Source organism: Tamandua tetradactyla, chromosome 25 (genome assembly GCF_023851605.1).
Source record: "Tamandua tetradactyla isolate mTamTet1 chromosome 25, mTamTet1.pri, whole genome shotgun sequence".
NCBI classification, from domain to species: domain Eukaryota; kingdom Metazoa; phylum Chordata; class Mammalia; order Pilosa; family Myrmecophagidae; genus Tamandua; species Tamandua tetradactyla.
This window is the reverse complement of record NC_135351.1, coordinates 29,778,792-29,797,017: the sequence shown is the minus strand read 5'-3', so window position 1 is coordinate 29,797,017 and position 18,226 is coordinate 29,778,792. Positions and strand designations below refer to the sequence as shown.

At 39.8% G+C, this 18,226-nt stretch overlaps 1 pseudogene; it reads left to right on the top strand.

Moving 5' to 3' along the window:
- Window positions 1–9,863: 9,863 nt before the first annotated feature.
- LOC143668957 (metalloproteinase inhibitor 1 pseudogene) lies at window positions 9,864–14,706 on the top strand (annotated as a pseudogene).
- The last annotated feature ends 3,520 nt before the right edge of the window (window positions 14,707–18,226 follow it).

Below are 18,226 nucleotides of genomic sequence, written 5' to 3'. Positions count from 1 at the left end.
ATTTGCTAGAATTTTATTGAGGATTTTTGCATCTGTATTCATTAGAGAGATTGGTCTGTAGTTTTCTTTTTTTGTAATATCTTTGCCTGGTTTTGGTATGAGGGTGATGTTGGCTTCATAGAATGAATTAGGTAGTTTTCCCTCCACTTCGATTTTTTTGAAGAGTTTGAGGAGAATTGGTACTAATTCTTTCTGGAACGTTTGGTAGAATTCACATGTGAAGCCATCTGGTCCTGGACTTTTCTTTTTAGGAAGCTTTTGAATGACTAATTCAATTTCTTTACTTGTGATTGGTTTGTTGAGGTCATCTATGTCTTCTTGAGTCAAAGTTGGTTGTTCATGTCTTTCCAGGAACCCGTCCATTTCATCTAAATTGTTGTATTTATTAGCGTAAAGTTGTTCATAGTATCCTGTTATTACCTCCTTTATTTCTGTGAGGTCAGTGGTTATGTCTCCTCTTCCATTTCTGATCTTATTTATTTGCATCCTCTCTCTTCTTCTTTTTGTCAATCTTGATAGGGGCCCATCAATCTTATTGATTTTCTCATAGAACCAACTTCTGGTCTTATTGATTTTCTCTACTGTTTTCATATTTTCAATTTCATTTATTTCTGCTCTGATCTTTGTTATTTCTTTCCTTTTGCTTGCTTTGGGATTAGTTTGCTGTTCTTTCTCCAGTTCTTCCAATTGAACAGTTAATTCCTGCATTTTTGCCTTTTCTTCTTTTCTGATATAGGCATTTAGGGCAATAAATTTCCCTCTTAGCACTGCCTTTGCTGCATCCCATAAGTTTTGATATGTTGTGTTTTCATTTTCATTTGCCTCGAGGTATTTACTAATTTCTCTTGCAATTTCTTCTTTGACCCACTCGTTGTTTAAGAGTGTGTTGTTGAGCCTCCAGGTATTTGTGAATTTTCTGGCATTCCGCCTATTATTGATTTCCAACTTCATTCCTTTATGATCCGAGAAAGTGTTGTGTATGATTTCAATCTTTTTAAATTTGTTAAGACTTGCTTTGTGACCCAGCATATGGTCTATCTTTGAGAATGATCCATGAGCACTTGAGAAAAAGGTGTATCCTGCTGTTGTGGGATGTAATGTCCTATAAATGTCTGTTAAATCTAGCTCCTTTATAGTAATATTCAGATTCTCTATTTCTTTATTGATCCTCTGTCTAGATGTTCTGTCCATTGATGAGAGTGGTGAATTGAAGTCTCCAACTATTATGGTATTTGTGTCTATTTCCCTTTTCAGTGTTTGCAGTGTATTCCTCACGTATTTTGGGGCATTCTGGTTCGGTGCATAAATATTTATGATTGTTATGTCTTCTTGTTTAATTGTTCCTTTTATTAGTATATAGTGTCCTTCTTTATCTCTTTTAACTGTTTTGCATTTGAAGTCTAACTTGTTGGATATTAGTATAGCCACTCCTGCTCTTTTCTGGTTGTTATTTGCATGAAATATCTTTTCCCAACCTTTCACTTTCAACCTATGTTTATCTTTGGATCTAAGATGTGTTTCCTGTAGACAGCATATAGAAGGATCCTGTTTTTTAATCCATTCTGCCAATCTATGTCTTTTGATTGGGGAATTCAGTCCATTAACATTTAGAGTTATTACTGTTTGGATAATATTTTCCTCTAACATTTTGCCTTTTGTATTATATATATCATCTGATTTTCCTTCTTTCTACACTATTCTCCATACCCCTCTCTTCTGTCTTCTCGGTTCTGACTCTAGTGCTCCCTTTAGTATTTCTTGCAGAGCTGGTCTCTTGGTCACAAATTCTCTCAGTGACTTTTTGTCTGAGAATGTTTTAATTTCTCCCTCATTTTTGAAGGACAATTTTGCTGGATATAGGAGTCTTGGTTGGCAGTTTTTCTCTTTTAGTAATTTAAATATATCATTCCACTGTCTTCTAGCCTCCATGGTTTCTGCTGAGAAATCTACACATAGTCTTATTGGGTTTCCCTTGTATGTGATGGATTGTTTTTCTCTTGCTGCTTTCAAGATCCTCTCTTTCTCTTTGACCTCTGACATTCTAACTAGTAAGTGTCTTGGAGAATGCCTATTTGTGTCTAATCTCTTTGGGGTGCGCTGCACTTCTTGGATCTGTAATTTTAGGTCTTTCATAAGAGTTGGGAAATTTTCAGTGAAAATTTCTTCCATTAGTTTTTCTCCTCCTTTTCCCTTCTCTTCTTCTGGGACACCCACAACACGTATATTTGTGCGGTTCATATTGTCCTTGAGTTCCCTGATACCCTGTTCAAATTTTTCCATTCTTTTCCCGATAGTTTCTGTTTGTTTTTGGAATTCAGATGTTCCATCCTCCAAATCACTAATTCTATCTTCTGTCTCTTTGAATCTATCATTGTAGGTATCCATTGTTTTTTCTATCTTTTCTACTTTGTCCTTCACTTCCATAAGTTCTGTGATTTGTTTTTTCAGTTTTTCTATTTCTTCTTTATGTTCAGCCCATGTCTTCTTCATGTCCTCCCTCAATTTATCGGTTTCGTTTTTGAAGAGGTTTTCCATTTCTGTTCGTATATTTAGCATTAGTTGTCTCAGCTCCTGTATCTCATTTGAACTATTGGTTTGTTCCTTTGACTGGGCCATATTTTCAATTATTTGCGCGTGATCCGTTATCTTCTGTTGGCGTCTGCGCATTTAGACAGATTTCCCTGGGTATTGGATCCAAAAGTTTGGAAGATTTTCCTGTGAGATCTCTGGGTTCTGTTTTTCTTATCCTGCCCAGTAGGTGGCGCTCGTGGCACACGTTTGTCTGCGGGTCCCACCAGTAAAAGGTGCTGTGGGACCTTAAACTTTGGAAAACTCTTGCCGTCCGGGGGGTTCGCTAGCGGAAGCGGCTTGAGCCGGCCCGGGGTCTGAACACAGGGAGGGTTGCTGGTCGCCGCAGCCCGGGAAAGAGCCCATCCGAATTTCCTAGTCGGCCCTGGGCGACAAGCGTGGCGGGAGGGCGCCAGCGGCAGCGGCCCGCCCGAGAGAGTGCACGTTCCCCGGGAGTCACGGATTTGGAAGGGGCCTCCCCCACCCGTCACCGTTCTCCGCGGCCTGGGGGTTTCCGATCCAATTCTCTCAGTTGGTCCGGGGGGCCGCGCGTGGTGTGGGCGCCAGCTGCCTTGGTTTCAGGGGACCGCCTCTCCAATTCTCCCAGCCGGCCCGGGAAGGGGGAAGGGAGTAACTCCGGCCGCTTGCCGCCCCGCCTGGTGAAGCCCGCGCGCCTCGGCGATCTCACCCGAGCTGCTTCTCTCAGCCAGCCAGCCATTCCAGGATGGGGTACGCTGTCTTTTTTATCTCTGTTGTGGCTTTGGGCGCTTTCTGTATCGTTTCTACTCCCCTAGTAGCTGTCTTGGAGAAGAAACTAAGATCCGTGCGTCTTACTAAGCCGCCATCTTCCAGGAAGTCCTTCTGTTGTCTTTTTATTTCTTTTTCTAAATCGATGCAAATGTACTAAGAAATGATGAATATGCAACTATGTGATGTTATTAAGAATTACTGATTGTACATGTAGATTGGAATGATTTCTAATTGTTTTGTTAATTCTTTTTTTTAATTAATAAAAAATAAATAAATAAAATAAAAATTAAAAAAAAAAAAGAAGACTGAAATTATACAAAGCACTTCCTCTGATCATAATGGAATGAAATTGGAAATCAATAACAACTGGAGAACTGAAACATTCACAAATATATGGAGGTTAAAGAGCATGCTCTTAAAAAATCAGTGGGTAAAAGGAGAAATTATGAGAGAAATCAGTAAATATCACAAGACAAACAAAAATGAGTACATAACATCAAAATATGGGATTCAGCAAAGGTAGTGATGAGATGGAAATGTACAGCCCTAAAAGTCTCATTAAAAAGGAAGAAAGAGGGGTATATGGGTAATTAGGTGGTAGAATTCTTGCCTGCCATGCAGGAGACCCAGGTTGGATTCCAGGCACATATACTGCCCCTCTCCCCCACCTCCTGAAAAAAAAAAAAAGAAAGGAAGAAAGAGCTAAAATCAAAGATCCCTGAACATCTGAAGAAACTAGACAAAGAACAGCAAACTAACCCCAAAGGCATGCAGAAGGAAAGATATAAGCATTAGAGTCAAAATAAATGAAATTGAGAACAAAAACAATAGAAAGAATCAATAAAACCAAAATTTGTTTGAGAAGATCAATAAAATTGACAAAGCCTTAACTTGGCCCCTAAAAGAAAAAAAGAGAGAAGAAGCAAATAATAAAATCAGAAATGAGAGGGAGGATATTACTATGGGTCCCATAAAAATATAAAATATCATAAGATACTCTGAACAACAATAAGAAGATGAACTAGACAACTTAGATAAAATGGACAATTTCTAGAAGTACATAAAAAACCTACTGACTCTAGATGAACCAGAAGGTCTTGATAAACCAATCACATGGACAAAGATTGAATGCTCCCAACAAAGAAAAGCCCAGGACCAGCTGGCATCACAGGGGAATTTTACCAATCATGCTATGCTGGTTTGAAAGTATTATGTACCCCAGAAAAGCCATGCTTTAATCCTGATCCATTCTTGCGGGAGCAACCTTTTTTTTTAATCCTGATTCTATACTGTATGTTGAAAAGTTCCAATTAGATTATCTCCATGGAGATGTGACACACTCAATCATGGGTGTGATCTTTTGATTACATAGAGATGTGACTCCACCCATTCCAGTTGGGTCTTGATTAGTTTACTGGAATCCTTTAAAAGAAGAAACATTTTGGAGAGAGTCAGAAATGACAGAGCTGACAGAAACTTCAGAGCAGAGCTGACAGGCAGAGAACAAAGACATGCATGTTTTGTGATGCTTGGAGCCCAGCAGATATCACCATGAAATGTTAAACAAGCCAGAAACTGGAGAGAACCAAGGGAAGCCAAGATTAAAGGCCAGCCCTGGAGAAGCAAAGTAAGGTATCCCTACAGAACAGAGGCTGAAAGCAATGGAGCCCAGGAGCAAGGGACCAGCAGATGCCAGCCACGTGACTACCTAGCTGAAGTGGTGTTACTGACCCATCGGCCTTCAAGGTATCTTTCTCTGAATCCCTTGGTTTGGACACTTCCATAGGCTCAGAACTGTAAACTTGTAACTAATTAAATTCCCCTTTTGTAAAAGCCATTCCAGTTCTGGTATATTATATTCCAGCAGCTTGCAAACTAACACACATGCCAAAAAGACTTAACATCAATTCTGGTCAAACTCTTCAAAAACAAAAAAAAAACATCAAAGAGGTGGGAATACTACCTCATTCTATGAAGCTAAGTCACCCTAATACCAAAGTGTGTTAATAATACTACCAAAAAAAAAAAAAAACTACAGACCAATCTCTCTAATGAATGTAAATGCAAAAATCTTCAACAAAACATTTACAAATCGAATCCAAGAGCACATTAAAATACATTAAAATAATTATACACCATGACCAAATGGGTTTTACTCCATGTATGCAAGGGTGATTCAACACAAGAAAATTAATGTAACGTACATTTACAAATTAAAAGAGAAAACCACATGGTCATCTCGATTGATGCAGAAAAAGCTTTTGAGAAAACCAGCATCCTTCCTTGATAAAAAAACTTAGAAAACTAGGAATAGAAGAAAAGTTCCTCAACATGATAAAGGGCGTATATGAAAAATCTGCAGCTGGGTGCAAAGGTGGTTCAGTAGTAGAATGTTTGCCTTCCATGCGGGAGACTGGGGTTCGATTCCAGGACCATGCATCTAAAAAAAAAAATCTACAGCTAACTTCATACTCAACAGTGAGAGAATGAAAGCTTTCCTCTAAGACTGGCAACAAGATAAGGTTGCCCAAGGTCACCACCCTTATGTTATTAAACAAAATGCTAGAACTTCTAGCTAGAGCAATTAGACAAGGAAAAGAAAAGGCATCCAAATTGGAAAGGAAGAAGCAAAACTTTCACTATTTGTGGATGATATGATCCTATATTAAGAACCCCCCCCCCCAAATATGACAATGCTACTAGAGTTAATAAACTTGTTCAGCCAAGTAGCAGGATACAAGATCAACATGCAAAAATCAGTAGTGTTCCTCTATGTAGGAGGAAATCAAGAAAAAATGGTGAGTATAAATAGCTGTGGGAAACTGCTTATGGCACTGGCAGTGTACCGGCCATCTTGTGGTCTGACCCCATCTTAGGTACTAACTCAAGTTAAGTTTCTATCTCAAAGTTAAGTTTCTATTTCCTCACTTCTGCTCTGCCTTTCCTTGAAATCAGCTGACTAGCCTTGGCTGGTCAGCCTTTCCCAGCTTAGTCTCTGCTGATTGGTTGCTTAACTGCAGGATAATGCCCAACCTCTGCTGACGTCCGATGCAAGTCACCTCCCCTTTCTTGCTGCATAAATACCCTGGATTCACCCTCAATAAACGAGACTTGATCAGAATCCTGTCTTGTCTCCATTCTCTGTGTCTCTTGTCCCCCCAATTCTCACTCCCTCCCTCAGGTCCAGGTTCGTCTGTCCTGCGGGTTGGGTCAAGTGGCGCCCGAACAGGGACATAATTATACTTATTGGGTTTATATTCCTAACCCACCTTTGCTACTAGCCCTAACATAAACCAATCCAACTTTACCAAAATATCTAAATAATAGTTTAGGATTCCCAAGTCCAATAAATTCAAGACTTCCAAACCTACTTAAAAAGAAGAAAAATGGTATCAAATTTAACTCTTTCATTTTTAAACAGACCCATACATATATCTAGGGTTTCACTTATATGGAAATAAAATCACCAACCAAAAAATAGAATTAAGATTGGACAAATTATCAACTTTAAATGACTTCCAAAAACTTTTAAGAGACATTAACTGGCTCCGGCCTTACCTAAAATTGACTACTGGGGATCTCGAGCCATTATTTGACCTCCTTCAGGGAAATTCTAACCCTAATTCCCCTAGAACCATTACCCCCGAAGGATGTGAAGCAACTAATAAAGTAGAACAAACTATCCAATCACAATTTGTTACTTTCATAGACTACACTCAACCCTTAGCTCTAATAATTTGTCAGACAGCTTTCACGCCCACGGCTGTGTTCTGGCAAAAGGCACCTATTATGTGGGTTCACCTGCACGCTTCTCCCGCAAAAACTATTTACCCCTACTACCAGGCGGTTGCCGATATCATTCTCTTAGGTCGAGAACAAAGTATTAAATATTTTGGTAAAGATCCAGACACAATTATTCAACCATACGCTATAGCACAGGTTAATTTGTTTTTTCCAACTACAGACTGTTGGCCTATCGCCTGCGCCTCTTACTCTGGCCAAATAGACAATCATTACTCTAACAATAAACTTTTGCATTTCATTAGCACTCATGACTTTGTATTTCCCCTTAAAACTTCCTTGCAGCCAATTGAGGATGCCCTCTTAATATTTACTGATGGGTCCTCATCAAGGATCGCTGCTTACGTTGTCAATAATGAAATTATTCAATTCCAAACGCATTGCGATTCTGCTCAAATAACGGAACTGCAAGCAGTTATAGCAGTGTTTTCAGCCTATCCAGACAGATCCTTCAATCTTTATACAGATAGTGCCTATATTGCTCAATCTGTGCCACTATTGGAAACTGCAGCTCAAATTAAAAATGCTTCTCAAGCAGCTTGTCTGTTCAACTACAATCCCTCATTCAGAATAGAACCCAGCAATTCTTTATTGGCCACCTTAGAGCTCATACTAATCTTCCTGGGCCACTGTCCTTGGGAAACCAAATAGCTAATCAAGCCACACGTGTGGCATGCTGTACAAACATTGTCCTCAATAACCACCTACCTGACTTAATCACAAAAGCTATAAAAACTCATAAGCTGCATCATCTCAATGCTCGTACCTTAAGGCTAATGTTTCATATCACCAGAAAGCAAGCTCACCAAATAATTAAACAGTGCCCAGGCTGCGTCACACATCTGCCTACACCACATTTAGGGGTTAACCCCCGAGGTTTAGTGCCCAATGCATTATGGCAAATGGATGTAATGCACATCCCAGGATTTGGCAATCTTAAATATGTGCATGTTAATATAGATACCTTTAGTGGATTTATATTTGCTATGCCCCAGACTGGTGAAGCAGGAAAACAAATTATTGCACACATGTTGGCAGCCATGGCTGCGCTGGGGACCCCACAGCATATAAAAACTGATAATGGTCTTGGATACACAGATCAAATGTTTACAAAATTCTACCAGCAACTACAAATCAAACATACCACAAGCATACCATATAACCCACAAGGACAAGGAATAATAGAACGAACAACTTTATCCTTGAAAAACACCATTGAAAAAATACAAAAGGGGGAGTGGTACCCCACTAAAAGATCACCCAGAAACTTACTATTTTACTAAATTGGCTCGCGCGGATTTAATGTTTAAGCCGCCTGAAGGCTTAGGCAACTCTAAGCTCCAACTAAGCAACTGCAGCAGCAGCGTCGCCAGAATAGGGAAGGAGGTGTGCTGGCCACCTACACCTCCAATACACATGTCAGACGGAGGAGGTCCACAAGATCAGGCCGGAGAGCTCGTAGTCAAGAAGAAATTACAAACAATGATTGATCACTTGTATCCTCAGATTCATTATCACCCGTTAGCTAAAGTAAAAACCCAAGATATAAATTTAGACCCTCAAACTTTGGATATTTTAACTGCTACTTAGAAGTTACTTCATATCTCCAAGCCAGATTTAGCTTCTGATTGCTGGCTTTGTCTACGGATGGGAGTTCCCCTGCCCCTTGCCTTGCCACCACGCAATAATACCTATGGCAACCTCTCTAGCTCTAGCAGTATCTCCATACCTTTCCGAGTACTGCCAAAGTTCGAGAATAGCACTCTTTGTTTCTCCTTGCCGTCCTCTAATGATAGTAATAAGATAGATATCGGTGTGCTCTCTATCGGTTGTCAGGAGACAATCAATATCTCTGATCCCCTCTGTCCCACTAACGGCACTGTATTCACAGGCGGTGGTAGCCTTGCTTATACTACACTCCCACAAAACTGGACTGGGTTGTGTGTCTTAGGTATACTCCTTCCTAACATTGATGTCATTGACAGGGAGGAGCCAGTGCCTATCCCCAGACTCGACCTTATTGCTGGCGGCCACAAAAGGGCCGTGCAGATGATTCCCCTCCTAGCTATGATAGGTATTCTTGGAGCTTTAGGTACTGGGTCTGCTGGTTTAGGGGTCTCTATCACTCAGTATACTGAATTATCTAAACAGTTAACTGAGGATGTGCAAGCTTTATCAGGCACTATTCAGGATATCCAAGACCAATTAGACTCCCTTGCTGAGGTAGTCCTACAAAATCGGAGAGGATTGGTTTTATTAACCGCAGAGCATGGGGGAATATGCTTGGCTTTACAGGAATGCTGCTGCTTTTACGCCAACAAATCAGGTATCGTCAGAGACAAAATTAAGAAGCTGCAAGAAGATCTGATGAAAAGAAGAAAAGAACTGGCTGAGCCCCCTCTGTGGAGTAGGTTTAATGGACTATTGCCTTATTTTCTCCCACTTCTAGAACCTTTGCTTGGCTTACTAATACTAATTTCGCTAGGACCTATCCTCTTCAATAAAGTGATGGCCTTCTTAAAACAACAAATTGAAGCCATAAAAATGCAGCCCCTTCAGGTCCACTATCAGAGACTAGACGCAGCAGATCGCGATGGTAATCTTGATGAATACCTATAAAAAACACTCCATCAGCACATTCCAGAGTGCTGGACTGGGTAGCCAATGACGGGCAACTGGACACCTTAGTCTGAGCAATCTACCACCTAAGCCAGAGGCCTGGCCCTATGCTGCCCTAAGCCTCCATGACAGGTAAAGTTTCAGGTTGCCTACTTTGTGGTGTCCCGACCTAAGACAGGCACAGTCCCCTTGGGATAGGCTGTTGTCGCAGTCTCCATCTTTTTAAAAATAATAAAAAAGGGGGACCTGTGGGAAACTGCTTATGGCACCGGCAGTGTGCCGGCCATCTTGTGGTCTGACACCATCTTAGGTACTAACTCAAGTTAAGTTTCTATCTCAAAGTTAAGTTTCTATTTCCTCACTTCTGCTCTGCCTTTCCTTGAAATCAGCTGACTAGCCTTGGCTGGTCAGCCTTTCCCAGCTTAGTCTCTGCTGGTTGGTTGCTTAACTGCAAGATAATGCCCAACCTCTGCTGACGTCTGATGCAAGTCACCTCCCCTTTCTTGCTGCATAAATACCCTGGATTCACCCTCAATAAATGAGACTTGATCAGAATCCTGTCTTGTCTCCATTCTCTGTGTCTCTTGTCCCCCCAATTCTCACTCCCTCCCTCAGGTCCAGGTTCGTCTGTCCGGCAGGTCGGGTCAAATAGCAGCACTGAATTATATAATAATGTGGTAGAAAGGGTAGGTTTAGAGTCATGTATGTCACTCAAAGAAAAAGTGGAGGGTAAAATTTGAGACTGTATGATACAGTGAATCTTGTGGTGGATGATGACTGATTAATTGCAAATATAAGAAAGTTCTTTCATGAACTATAAAAACTGTATGTCACTATTACAGAGTTAATAATAGGGTGGTAAATGGGGGAAACACACCCCTATTGCAAACTATGAACTATAGTTAATAGTAATATTTTAATATTTTTTTCATCAATGGTAAAAAACATAACACCAATGCTACGGGTCAAAAGGGAGGGGGATAAGGGTTTTTTTTGAGTAATAAAAATGTTCTAAAATTGATTGTGAGATGAATGCAAAACTATGATACTGTGAGCCACTGATTACATACTTTGGGTGGATTATATGGTATGTGAATATATCTCAATAAATTTGCATTAAAAAAGGAAAAACAAAATAAATGAATCACATGAACAGGCCTGACTTCAAGGCAGCAGGGATATGAAATCCTGCCATGGGCTCAGAAGTAGAGGAGAGCCCATTGTGGTGAGAACAGTAAAGCTTTCTGCATGTGGGTGTGCTTATTCACAATTTAAAGGTCATGAAATTAGAGCTCTAGAGTTAAGTAGGAGGAAGTTCTGTTTGGTTTTAAAACCAGCTTCTACTCTCTTTATTCCCAATACAGCAGTTGTTGCATTATAATATACTAGATATAGACTCTTTTCTCCCTGAAGGTATTCAGAAGCCCATGATATTTGAGAATTTATATACATTTAAACAACAGTTTGTTTAAAGGAATTATGTACATTGAATGGAAGAATGCCCAGATGCATGCACTTAAGAAAGCCACTATTTTGAAAGAACTTCATTGAGAAAGATAAGTTGGGGAGGAGTTGCAACTCTGTATACCTGATATTGCTGGTCTATTCATTTTGTATATAATGTCACATCATGGTAATTAACATTATTTGCATGAAACTACATCTCTACATATCACAATGGTGTGTGTTGACTCTAGTGTAGCAACTCACTGAGCACACTTCATGATGGGAAACACAGCAGAGGGATTCAGGTTGAACTTCATTATGTCCTGTCCTAATCAGTTCCAGGACCTGCTGCATCATTGCCAAAGAGGCACTCTTAAGAGCCCTGAAGGTTTTAACTATAGATTTCACTTGTCCTAGAGCGTGTCCATACAAAGGCAAGAATCCATAAAGACTAAGTTGAGGGTCACCCATGCTCTACTGAGAGCCTCTGTGGATCCAGTACACTGCTTGGCCAGTGACCTAGAGGTTAAACACATTCAGGTTTAGGGTGCATGGATGGTTCAGTGGTAGAATGCTTGCCTGCCCCAGAGACCCAGTTTCAATTTGAGGGCCATGCACCATCACAACCACCACCACCACCCCAAAAAAGAAAAGCAACATTCAGGTTTAAAAGAGAAAGAAACAAACCTAGGAAAATATGGTCCTCAAAAGTTGCTCAATCTCTCCTCCAAGATGCTTCCCCTTTCCACTCCATGCTAGTAAAGGGGGATTAGCTTTAAGGACAACTGGGCTTAAGGTGAGAAGATAAAGAGCTTTAGATGTGAAAAGGGAAAGTCCTTGGAATATGGCCTTTTCAGTATAATTAGTGATTATAATTGGTCCTCCCAAGCAACAGCTTCTCCTAGAGAGGTTAGGTGGAGTGCCAGACTTACCTCTAGATAAGGGGAACACTACCTCTTTCTTCTCCCTCTGGTTTACAGGATTTTTATGTGAGTAACCCTTCCCTGCCATGAGAGTAATTCACGTAGAGGGCTGAGGTTTGTGTGTGGATGTGGACAGAAAAAGGCAGACAGATTCCACAGCTAACATTTTGGTGATATGACAGCTGTACTATCATTTGTAGTTGTCCAACTCAAGGAGGAAATTAAACTGAGATTTGGACATGGTGGGGGGGTGAGTGGATGGAAACCAGGGACTAGTGGAAGTTCCAAATGTGTTTACTTGACATTGACTTCTGAAAGTATTTCTCCCAGGATTTTAGTCTGAGGGAGGGATAAGATAGTGATAGGCCTAACTCTGTTCATTTGTGATCTTGAGTGTCTGCATGATTAGAATGGGATTAAATAAATGCACAAAACTTTATGACTTTGTGGGGCCACACAGCTAACTTCTGGTTTTAAAGTAAAATAGTCTACACTACAAAATAATAAAGCTGAAAAGACCTCTATACTCCACTTCTTACCAGGTGTAGTTATATGGTCCCTGAGAAATGAAATGCTATCCTCAGATAATTAACTGATATGATAATTGCACAGATGCAATGAACAGTTGAAGTTTTTAGAAAACACAACACAATACTCAAGGTAAGAAAAGCCCCAACCCTATCTAATAAAATGATATACAATAGTGTGCTGGTTTGAAAGGATGTATGTCCCCTAGAAAAGCCATGTTTTAATCAAAATCCCATTTTGTAAAGGCAGAATAATCCCTATTCAATACTGTATGTTTGAAACTGTAATCAGATCATCTCCCTGGAGATGTGATTTAATCAAGAGTGGTTGTTAAACTGGATTAGGTGATGACACATCTCCACCCATTTGGGTGGGTCTTGATAAGTTTCTGGACTCCTATAAAAAAGGAAACATTTTGGAGAATGAAGGAGATTCAGAGAGAGCAGAGTAGAATGACATAGCCATGAGAAGCAGAGTCCATCAGCCAGCAACCTTTAGAGATGAAGAAGGAAAGTGCCTCCCAGGGTGCTTCATGAAACAGGAAGCCAGGAAAAGAAGTTAGTAGATAACGCCATGTTTGCCATGTGCCCTTCCAGCTGAGAGAGGAACCCTGACCGTGTTCACCATGTGCCTTTCCAGATGAGAGAGAAACTCTGACTGTGTTCACCATGTGCCTTTCCAGATGAGAGAGAAACTCTGACTGTGTTCACCATGTGCTCTTCCACTTGAGAAAGAAACCGTGAACTTCATCGGCCTTCTTGAACCAAGGTATCTTTCCCTGGATGCCTTAGATTGGACATTCTATAGACTTGTTTTAATTGGGACATTTTCTCGGCCTTAGAACTGTAAACTAGCAACTTATTAAATTCCCCCTTTTAAAAGCCAATCTGTTTCTGTTATATTGCATTCCAGCAGCTAGCAAACCAGAATAGGCACCTACAAAAAACCCTACAAAGAACATCATACTTAATGTTGAAAGACTAAATGCTTTTCCATTAAGAGCAGAAGCAAGGCTTTTGAAACTAATTGCATTTTTGAATTATGTTCAAATATAACCTTGTTAAAATATAATTATAATAAATTAAGTGAATAAACAGTTCATAAAAATGAAAATAAATATCGTTTAATATATAAAATATGGCATAAATTAGATAGACAAAGATTAATGACTTTGGGACAAATTGCTACCATTTGGAAGAAACCAAAATTAGATCCCTATAGCAGACTACACACTAAAATAGATTTCAAAATGAGTCAAGACTGAAATGTAAAAATAAAACTCCGAAAGCACTATAAAGAAATATACTGGCCATCTTCACAGACCCATCGCCTAGAGAGACACCGGGGAACCCATCACGGCCCTCTTCACTTCCCTGGCCTCCGGTGTCCTGTTGTGCTGAAGCTGATAGTACCCCCCAACCCCAGAGCCCGCACCTGTGCCTCACCCCACACGCAGACAGCCTTCTGTGGCCTGGACCCTGTGATCAGAGTCAAGTTCATGGGGCCCGCAAAAGTCAACCAAACCAACTTAAACCAGCATTATGAGATCAAGATGACCAAGATGTTCAAAGCCTCTGACGCCTTGGGGCTTGTCCAGTATTAGGTTCTGCCATACCCCCACCATGGAGTGTGTCTGTGGATACTTCCACAAGTTCCGAAACTGAAGCAAGGAGTTTCCCCTCATTTGACAAGTGCAGAAGGGAAACTTGCATATCACTACCTGCAGCTTCATGGTTCCCAGGAGCAGTCTGAGCTTTATTTGGTGCCTGGGCTTCACCAAGGCTTACTTTACTGGCCATGAGGAATGCACAGTGCTTCCTTGTTTACCCATCCCCTGCAAGCTAGAGAGCGATACTCATTACCTGTGGACTGAGCAGCTCCTTGCAGGCTCTGAGAAAGGCTTCCAGAACCGCCACTTTGCTTGTCTGCCCCTGGAGCCAGGGCTGCACACCTGGCAGTCCCAACAGTCTGAATAGCCCGAATCCAGACCCCACCCAGAGCCTGCCCAGGGTTCACCCCCTTTCCAACTCCTATCTTTCTCCTGGATAATGAAATAAAATGAACTATCACCACCCCCATACCCCAAAAAAGAAAGAAATAGATTACTAATATATAATATTAAGCAGAAGAACATAAATTAAGCATCCCTGAAATCCATGAGCTACTGTGACAGTTGTGTTCAGATGTCAGCTTGGCCAGGGGTTGGTGCCTAGTTGTCTGGCCAGGCAAGCCCTGGCCTAACCATTGCTGCAAGGATATTTCATGGCTGGCTGATAAACCAGAAGGCTGGTGTATTAAATCATCAGTCAGTCAATTGCATCTGTGGATGATCACGTTTACTATAAACTAAGGGAGTGTCTTCTACAATGAGAGAATCCAGTCAGTTGGATTTGATCCAGTCAGTTGAAGACTTTTAAGGGAAAAGGGAGAATTTTCATTGTTTCTTCAGCTAGCCTCTCCTGTGGAGTTCATCTAGACCCTTCATCGGAGTTGCCAGCCTTGCAGCCTGTCCTACGGATTTTGGACTCTTGCAAGAGACACTGTAATAAATCTCATACTTACAAGATGTACTTCCTGCTGATTCTGTTTCTCCAGAGAACTCTGACTAATAAAGCTACTAAAGACTGACATATTTGTGTGCATAAGAACTTAAAATTCTATATATTTTACTACAGGTAAGAAAGGAAGACAAATAATGAATTAGAGTAAATGTCTGCAAATCCATAACAAAGTGGGAAACTCAATAATATGCCAGGGTATCCTTTAATCAATAAAAATGTAAGCATCCCCAAGGAAACCTGGGTAGGCAATCTCCACAAGAAAATAAACCTCATGTAAAATATAAGAATTTTTTAACGCCCCTTGAGATTTATGAAGTATACTTTAAAACAAAAAGTTGATCACAAATTGTCAAAAAATGAAAAAATAAAAAAGGACTGCTTATATTCAGTGCTGTTAAGGTATGGGTAACTGGGCATTTTAACCTATTGGCAGGAATGTGTTAACTGGGTCACTCATTTTGGAGTATTATCAGAACAGATAAACTGTTCTTTAATGATAATAAAGATAAAGATAATAATGATAATTTAATGATAAATACTTTTGACCCAGCAAAGTTTACTATTCTCTTAAATTAAGTTATTAGCATAAGGGCTTCAAGATATATTCATAATTTATTTTTTTAGCACTTTTTTCCCCTAATAAAATTGAAACAACCAAACTCTAATCAACAGGCTAACGGGTAAATAGCCTATCCTATTACCACGCACCTGATATGGTGCAGTGTTCAAAGGAGCGAGGGAGCCCTCTAAGGTCTCTAACATCCCTGCATGGAGAGCTGCCAGCGTTTTGAACAGCCTCACAGCATGCATTTAGTATTAAGGGGGAAAAGCCAATTTCTAAAACATGTAGAACTTGAGGTCAGGTTTTAACTTTTTTTTTCTAAAACTCAGAAACAATGAATTCATAGAAGCATGAGCTTGAGTTTCACCTTTCTGGAAAAATCAGGAAAACATTTGGGTCATTTTATGAACATACTTTAGTTTTTTATTTTTAAACCACATAGTCCCACAAATTGTAGTTTCTCATGATCCCCTTGATTGTGTTACAGTAATCCACATACAACTTTTCCATCATAAAAAAAAATTGCGATTTCACGAAAAATTTGAAAAACATAAAAAAGAAAAAGCTTTACCACACAAAGCAACCACATTTGGTGCATTTGCTTTGTCTTGTGATGGCATCCCAATTATTTATATTAAATGTGTTAGCTAGTACAGTTATAATTTTTTTTTCCATGGGGGAGGGAACCTCCAAAGACATCTTACCTCTAAATCTAGGATCACAAATTTCAAAGTTGAGCTCATGACAATTGCCTGGAGAAGATGTAGCAAACACAAACACTCAGCAAGTTCAAAAGGGACGAATGCCCCTTATGTGCCACATACAGACTGACCTGCACCAAGATTCACAGTACCTGAGAACTTTCCATTCGGGTGAGTGAAATGAAAAGTCAGGATTTGACAAAAGGGGTCAAAAATAAAAATTAAAGCACCAAAAAAACAGTGGTGAAGAGCTCTAGAAAGCATTATCTGAGCATTGGAGGAATTAGGTCAGGTGGTATCAGAATTTATAGGAAAGAATGAAAATTTGAATATAAATCATGTAGGGGTGATAGTTGAAAAGGAGTGTGACTGCACGCCCCCCACCCCCCACCCATTTGGTACCACTTTAATGCTTCTCTAATAATGACTTGCCCTGTTAGGAGCTGCCGGGAATGAGCTTCAAATATGCCAAGATCACATGTATGAATAGGAATTAACAGCAAGGACCCTGGAGCCAGATTGCCTGGGTTTAACTTCTCACTCTGTCACCTACTAGTTTTATGAATGCAGGCAATTTACTCACCTCACTGCATCTCATTCTCACCTATACAATTGAGATAAGAATCATACCGGCCTCATGGAGTTGGATCCAATGTTCATTATTCAGTTTTCCCAGAGCCTTGTTGTAGTCCTGATGAGTTAGGTGCTTTGTGCTTCTGTTTCTTACTGTTTGCCCTAAAGTATTACATAGGGATAAATCTTTTTCTCTTTTTTATTCAATGTCTCAGTGCCATCAAAATCAAGTAAGAGTGTGAACAATAAAACATACCACATCAGAAGTGCCGTATAATACTACGAAGGAAAATATTTTCCCAGCCACCAGGGAAATATGGGATCAATATTTAATAATTCAGCCTCTGAAAATTTTTAAGTATCCCCAAAGTCGTACATGATTACCTAGCAGATTATTCATTTCCCCATTCAGAACTGTCTTTATATTTTTAAAGTTTATTATATTTCTTAATTGTAAAGTCAATGCACACTCATTTCCTAAAACTTGTAAAGTGCAAAGTGAAGGAATAAGCTAATGAACAGAAAAAAAGGACAAAAATCTCTGATACTCCAACATTTACAAAATTTGAGAACACGTTAATAAGATTTAGGCTAATTTTCTTCTTGTCTTACCAGACTATTTTACATATTTGGAATAACATGGGCAGTTTACATCAAAATCATAAATATCTAAACATTTTTTAAACTTTTAGATTATCTTTTTAATACACAAACACTAGAAAGAAAATGTATGTCAAAACTTTAATTACATGAAAACTAAAAACTTCAAACACACACACGTCTAATCCATTTTCTCAAGAATTAATCATTATTCTTTACTGAGCTTGAGCAAGCAATTGTTATCCTTCTGCACTCCAAGAATATTGCTAAATTGGTCCCTGACAACATATAAGTAATGGTTCTAATCAAAGTGAATGCTCAGCACCAATTCCAGAAACTGAAAACACAGCTTTCCATTAAAATAAATTGTGAAATCCCAGCAGCATCTCTTGGTACATTCTGTCTCTCAAACAGTGTGGTATCCAGGGAGGGTTGATTGAAGTGAATGTACCAGAAATATGCTCAGGAGCTATGCTTTGAAGTTACGGAATTAGCACAGGGCAAATCAGAAGTAAAGGCTGGTGAGAGAATCTGATACAGAGAGTAACTGAGCAGCATTTCAAAGAGGAAGCAGAGCGATAATGGACAGGGATA